Here is an 8,082-nt window from a genome sequence, read left to right as displayed (position 1 = left end):
TGCGTATGTGTTAATCTGGAGAAGGCAATGGCACCCCACTCCAGTACTCTTGCCTGGAAAATCCCATGGACGGAGGAGCCTGGTAGGCTGCAGTCCATGGGGTCGCTAGGAGTCAGACACGACTGAAGCAAGTTAGCAGCAGCAGCAGCAGTGTATGTGTTAATCTCAACCTCCTCACTTATCACTTTCTCCCACATTTCCTCTTTGGTAACCATAAGTTTGATTTTCAGGTCTGCGAACCAGTTTCTATTTTACAAATAAGTTCATTTGCATCATTTCTATTAGATTCCACATTGAAGTGAGACCATGTGGTATTTGTCTTTTTTTAAACATCCTTTTTTAAACAAAGACACCAGTCATACTGGACTAGCATCCCACCCTATTCCAATATGACTTCATCTTAACTCATTACATCTGCAATGATTCTATTTCCAAATGAGGTCACATTCTTAGGTACTGGGGATTAGGACTTCAACGTATAATTTGGGGGGACACAGTTCAACCCATAAGAAGATGGTATATTTGAGCTGGACCTCAAATGTTCAGGAGTTTGCCAGGCCAACGAGAGCTGATATTACATACATCGTGAATGACACATGGGTGCGTGGAGTTTTAGAACTGTCTGGTTAATTTTGGGGAAGACTGGAGTCTAGTATGGCTGGATGGTAGAGCTAGGTCAAGGCAGGAAGGAAGTGACTGAAGATGGCTGTGGCAAGCAGGCTAGAGGCTTCGTGTGTCCCAGGGAGGAGGTGGTCCTTTATTCTGGAGCCCACTGGAAACTACCCAGTGTTTGTTGAACTGACTTTCGTTACTTCTTCCTAATTACAGTAGCAATTGGTGTGTGTAACTGTCATATCAGCTGGGACTTTGCTACCACTTGGAGGCTTTTAGAGGGCTGAAACCCCACGTCCACCATTTGTTGGTATCCTGGGCTTCCCCTGCTCCCTGCCAGAAACCTTATAATCCTCTTCATGGAGTGCTGCTTCCGACGACATCAACCTAGATAAGAAGCCCTGTTTCTCTAGCTTCCATTAAGAAGAAAAATGAACACTTTCTGCATTTGGAAACTTTTAAGATCTGAGAGCCTTTGGAGAGGGTGGCACGGCAAAACCTGCAGCTTCCCGCCTCTCTGACTCCACTCCTTCGTCGTCTTCCTGGAGAAAGAAATCATTTCTCGCTCCTCAAGCGGAAGAGCTCTGCAACATTCAGCTCCTCTGGGGTCTCATTTTCTGTGCCAAGCACCCATTTGAGTATCTTTTCCCAAACAAATATCATTCTCTTCCCATGAGGAATTGAGGGGTAAAATTCTCTATTTTAAAAAAGAACTTAGAATATTGGAGTTGTATCACCAATAAATACACCAATATATGTATACATATGAATATACCAATAAAAGTGTACAAATCACCCATCGTATCATAAACTGTTAATATTTGGTATCTTTTGTTCCAGTCTTTAATATATTTCATAACTGGGCTCATTCTATATACACACTTTTTTGTAACTAGATTAAAAATTTTTTGATAGTACATTAAGGGAAATTTCCAATGTTGCCAAAATCAATTTTGAAACCTAATTTCAATGGTTTTATATTTTCACATGAACCAAATCAATTTACTTAAAGTTTCCCTGAGGTGGAACAGTTAGGTTTCTGGATTTTTATTGTTCCAAATTAGGCCATAGTAAATGTTTTGGTGCATGAATCTTGATCTACCTTTTAAATTATTACAGTATGACAGATAACTGAACGAGAAGTTATTGAGTCAAATGATAAGAATATATTAAGACCCAAGAGGCCTCCATTGCTTCTGGAAAATTTCTTGACACAGGAAAGTAGCATGCTCAGACATGATCTTTACAGATTACTCGTGTTGCAGAATCTAGGGGAAAGACAAGTAGAAGCTGAACTGAACTATGGCAAATGGAGTTCGGGAGGGTGAGGCAGTTCAGGGATATTTCTAAAAATAGTCAAAAGGACTTGCTAACTGCTTATGGGAGAAGAGAAACAGTTGAAGAACCAAAGAAAACCACCTAGCTTTCCAACTTAGCGTGGAATACTGCCAGGGAGTATATTGATGTTTCTAATACAGAAAAAGACTCGATAGCAAGGTGTATAGATATGTAGAAGAGGATAGTTTGGCATGCAGCTTTTTTTGTTCGAATAACATACTCATTTTTAATGGCTTTCAGTGCCCTCTAACAGACATTTGGGATGATGTTTATTGGTGGGGGGGAGGGGGGGGGCGGAATCTGTAATTTTTCTTGCCCAAAATATGCAGCTAGCTTTAGAATTCTCATAAAGAAGGGCACTGGGGTGGCAACCTGGTTAGGAGGAGTCTTGTCTTAAAGCTGCATTTTTTTTAAAGCAAACATCTGTTTTGTTTTTGCTTTAATTTAGATTGCATGCAGACTTAGTTACGTAAACGGAGGTTGGAGAATATTAAAGCTTCCAAGTCAGCCCTGGATAGCTACTGCTGGCATCCACTCCTTCTCATTCTAGCGTTATAACTCCAGTTTTCCTTGGAAGAATCACCCCTCTTCCACTCTCCCTTCCTGTGGTTTTAGCGCACCTGGCCCTATTCTGTGGTGCCAAGGGTGGGCAGCCAATCAGTGCCAATGGCGTTGAAGTCAAGGAGTTTCCAGGAGAACTGCTGAAAAACTCTTTCCATAGGGGTGTCTTTTTTCAAAAAATGAAATTTGTCTTAATTGGAGTATAATTAGTTTACAATATTGCGATGGTTTTTGCCATACACCAACAGGAATCAGCCATAGGTGCACATGTGTCCCCCATCCTGAACCCCCTCCCACCTGCCTCCCCACCCCATCCCTCTGGCTTGACCCCAAACACAGGCTTTGAGTGCCCTGCTTCATGCATTGAACTTGCACTGGTCATCTATTTTACATATGGTAATACACAGGTTTCCACGCTGTGCTCTCAAATCTGTCTACCCTCACCTTCTCCCACAGAGTCCAAAAGTCTGTTCTTTACATCTGTGTCTCTTTTGTTGCCTTGCATAAAGGGTCATTGTTTCTTTCTAAATTCCATATATATGCATTAGTATACTGTATTGGTGTTTTTCTTTCTGGCTTACTTCACTCCGTATAATAGGCTCCAGTTTCATCCACCTCATTAGAATGGATTCAAATGTATTCTTTTTTAATGGCTGAGCAATACTCCATTGTGTATATGTACCACAGCTTTCTTATCCATTCATCTGCTGATGGACATCTAGGTTGCTTCCATGTCCTGGCCATTATAAACAGTGCTGCGATGAACATTGGGGTACATGTGTCTCCTTCAATTCTGGTTTCCTCGGTGTGTATGCCCAGCAGTGGGATTGCTGTGTCATACGGCAGTTCTATTTCCAGTTTTTTAAGGAATCTCCACACGGTTCTCCATAGTGGCTGGACAGTTTGCATTCCCACCAACAGCATAAGAGGGTTCCCTTTTCTCCACACCCTCTCCAGCATTCATTGTGCGGAGACTTTTTGATGACTGCCATTCTGACCAGTGTGAGATGGTAACCTTATTGTGGTTTTGATTTGCATTTCTCTAATAATGAGTGATCTTGAGCATTTTTCGTGAGTGCATGAGCCGTCTGCGTGTCTTCTCTGGGGAAACGTCCGTGCGGTTTTTGGTCCACTTTTGATTGGGCCGCTTTCCCGGCATTGAGCCGTATGAACCCGCACCGGGATCTCTGAGAGCAGATGGCAGCACTGGACGTGCTGACCCCTCTCTCGCCTTCTGGCAACGGCGCCAACTCGAAAGAGATTTGAACTGGGTTTATTCTGATGACCTGGTTCTGATGGCATCTTGAGCCCCTAAGATCCAAGTGCTTTGATGCCAGTTCTAGTCTCAGTCCTTTTTGACATTAAAATTCCATTTTTATCTAAAGCCATTTTGAGTAGGTTTCGGTCACATATAACTGAAAAAGTTCTTACTAATACAGTATTGGAGATCAGAAGAAGGTTCGAGTTTTCAAAAGCTTCAACTATTCGAGATAAAACTAAAAGGAATTCTATTGTGACTACACAAGTATTCTTTATAATATTTAATGGTTGACAAATATGTATGAAACACCTATTGTAGTGCCAGACACTATGTTAGGCTCTGTACATAAAACAGGTTAAAGCTATGGTTAGAGAAACACTTTATGCACAGCATATTAAAACTCAAATCATCATAATCCATAAGTTGGCTGAATGAGCTAGCTAGAATTAGTAGTATAAATTTTGCCTTCCAAGCTTTATATACTTTGTCTTTTATTTCTTTTTGTAAAGACCTGAGGGTAACTAAAATTGGTAGGGAGCAAAAAAAAAAAATTTATTTGCTTGCATTTTAATATTTCAAATGTCTGGAATATACCACACTAGGAACTCAAGTTTCAAGATATAGATTACCAAAAGGTGTTGCAGCTTCTATTTAAAATGCCTAACAAATGTGCAGCTGTTGACATGTAGAATTTAGGGGTCTTTCTCCTGCATCCTTATTTGCATTCTTTCGAAACGTACAGATATGAAAGCATACCTAGCAATAAAAGGTTGATTAAGCTTTCTGATGTAGCACTGGTAAAAACATTATATAAAAAGTAAGGGTAAGAACTAATCGGGGTTTTTCTCTCTGTCATTCAGGAATGTTTACTCTTTAGCCACCTTTCTGCCTCAGCTGTCTCTTTCGGTCTTGAGTTGTCAGTTGAGGATTGTTTAATCAAGAATGTTTTCGCTTCACACTCCACCCTTGGGTCATTGAAGATTGCAATGGAAAATATAATAATGGAAAGATTATTTAGCTCTGTTATTAATATGATGCTTAAATATATATCATGGGATCCATAAGAGAGTGTACTGAAAAAATCTGAAACATAGAAAAAAATACTTATTCCTCACCATCCTACATCTCATAAAAACTACATGTAACCAGCAATGAATGTGCCACAATTATACCGTAACAAAATATTTCATCTTTTCTAAGTTCACTGCTTAAATTTAAATAACCAACAACATCTCCTTTTTCCCACCAGGGATTTTCAAGGAACTCGGTAGTGAGTTAGCAAACATATTCTTATTTAATAAAAAAAAAAAAAACCACAAATACTTGTGACAAAAAGAAATTGGGTATGCCCTTGTCCAGGGAATCCCACACAGGTTGTTTTATGTCTTCAGAGCGACTTCTCAAGCCTGAGTTCTTTCTTCTTCGCAGGTGTCAGAAGCTTACTCTGCGGTCCCCTTCTCTTCATTTTTGTTATCCCAAGCCAAAGACAAGCTGTTGGGTGTGGCACATTTTGCCCAGGCTTCCTCACCTTCCCCTTCTAATTTTTGGCTACCCTCATTACAAGAGTTTTGATAGAAGATATTTTTCATATACTGAAGTATGGCAAAATTATTCTGGCTTATATATGATTTAACTTAAACCTTATGCTAACTAGAGCAGTCTGTTTTGTGCATCACCGACTCAGTGGACATGAGTTTGGGTAGGCTCCAAGAGTTGGTGATGGACAGGGAAGCCTGGTGTACTGCAGTCCATGGGGTCATAAAAAGTCAGACATGACTGAGTGACTGAACTAAAGTGAAACATGCATTGTACATCTGCTTTAACCATTAAAGGAAAGAATTTTTTATGGAGAATAAAGTGGAGGTTCTTTAAAAGACTAAAAGTAGAACGACCATGCGTGCTTGCATGCTAAGTTGCCTAAGTCATGTCTGACTCTTTGCGACCCCATGGACTGTGGCTCACCAGGCTCCTCTGTCCATGGGACTCTCCAGGCAAGAATACTGGAATGGATTGTCGTGCCCTCCTCCAGATCTTTCTGACCCAAGGGTAGAACCCATGTCTCTTATGTCTCCTGTATTTGCAAGTATGTTCTTTACCATTAGCACAAACTGGAAAGCCCAGAATGATCATATGACCCAGTAACCCTGCTCCTAGGCACGTATCTGGAGAAAACCATAATTCAAAAAGATACATGCACCCCAATGTTCACTGCAGCACTATTTACAATAGCCAGGACATGGAAGTCACCTAATGTCGATCAACAAAGGGATGGATAAAGATGTGGTATACATATACAACAAATTTGATGGCAGGAGAAGAAGGGGATGACAGAGGATGAGATGGTTGGGTGGCACCACCGAATCAATGGACATGAGTTTGGGCAAACTCCTGGACATGGTGAAGAACAGGGAAGCCTGGCATGCTGCAGCCCATGGAGTCACAAAGAGTCAGACATGATTGAACAACAGTACATATGCAATGGAATATTGCTGCTGCTGCTGCTAAGTCGCTTCAGTCGTGTCCGACTCTGTGCGACCCCATAGACGGCAGTCCACCAGGCTCCCCCATCCCTGGGATTCTCTAGGCAAGAGAGTAGGTTGCCATTTCCTCACTTAGCCATAAAAAGGAACAAAACTGTGCCATTTGCAGGGATGTGGATGGACATAGAGACTGTCCTATAAAGTATGCCAGAAAGAAAAAAAAATATTGTACATAATGCATATGTGTGGAATCTAGAAAAATAGTACAGCCGAACCCATTTGCAAAGCAGAAACAGACCGAGGTGTAGAGAACAAACTTATGGACACCAAGAGAAAAGTCGGGGGGATGACTGGGAGATTGGGATTGCCGTATATACACCACTCTGTATAAGATGGGTGACTAATGAATGGCACAGGGGGTAAAAAGGCACAGTCTGTTTTTAGGGCATATATTAAGTTAACCCTAAGAACACATTTCAATATACAGTGGTGGTGGTTCAGTCATCTCTAAGTCTTGGCCAACTCTCTTGAAACCATGAACTGTAGCCCGAAAGGCTCCTCTGTCCATGGGATTTCCCAGGCAAGAATACTGGAGTGGGTTGCCGTTTCCTCTCTAAGGGTTCTTCCTGACCCAGGGATTGAATCTGTGTCTCCTGCATTGCAGGCGGTCTTCTGCACTGCAGGCAGATTCTTTACCACTGAGCCACCAGGGGAGCCCCTTCAGTATACAGTAGGTGCATACAAACACCATTTGACTCCACTTATATGAGGTAACTAGGATAGTCATATTCATAGAGTCAGAGGGTACAGCGATAGATGCCAGAGGCAGGGGTGGGGAGGGGGGATGGGGACTTAGTTTTAAATGGGAAAATTTCAGTTCAGGAGAGTAAAAAACCCCAGAGATGGATGATGGTGGGAGTTGCACAGTGTGAGAGTACTTGGTGCCCCCGAACCAGACAGTTAACTGTGGTTAAAATTGTTTACGTTATGTGACTTCTATCACAATTAAAATGTTTAAAAATAAAAAGGAATAATTGTGGTTCAAGCATCCAAAGTGGAGCTGGGTGGCCATTGTGGATGTGGTTTCAGATATGTTCCTCCATCCCTGAGAACTTGAATTTTCTGAACTGTATCAGTTTCAAGGACACCGCCAATCAGTCTCAAAACAATATCTGCTAGCAACTGCCAGCTAGAACCCTACGTTCCCAAGGTCTCCCCTGGTAACCAAGCAACCATTTTGAACCCAACCAATCCATGCTTGCCAAGAACCTTTACTCCTTTCCAGCGCCAATCCTAGTCCTTGACAATTCATGTAATTTTAGTTTTTGCCCATATAAGCCTCCTCCATTTTGTAGTAGCCCGCTTAGCTCCTCTGTCCATGGGATTATCCTGGCAAAACTATTGGAGTGGGTAGCCATCTTCTTCTCCAGGGGATCTTCCTAACCCAGGGACGGAACCTGCATCTTCAGCACTCCAAGCGGATTCCTTACCGCTGAGCCACCAGGGAAGCCCTCTTCTGTAGTCCAGGGAAGTACAATTCAAGTGCTTCTTGGATCTGTGTATCCCAAGCTATCGTCCTCAGTTTGGCTCAAAACTTTTCTATTTCTATTATAGATTGGTTTAGTGGCTAAGTTGTGTCTGACCCCTGAGACCCCATAGTCTGTAGCCCATCAGGCTCCTCCGGCCGTGGGATTCTCCAGGCAAGAACACTGGAGTGGGTTGCCATTTCCTTCTCCAGGTATAGATTGGTATATTGATTATTTCCATTGACAGTTTTATAGCTAATCACCTGGGAATAGTAAAAATAAGAATTTAAAATGTCTAAAAGCT

This window comes from Budorcas taxicolor, chromosome 10, assembly GCF_023091745.1.
Source record: "Budorcas taxicolor isolate Tak-1 chromosome 10, Takin1.1, whole genome shotgun sequence".
Lineage (NCBI taxonomy): Eukaryota > Metazoa > Chordata > Mammalia > Artiodactyla > Bovidae > Budorcas > Budorcas taxicolor.
The sequence above is the reverse complement of the archived record's forward strand: the minus strand, read 5'-3'. Positions refer to the sequence as shown.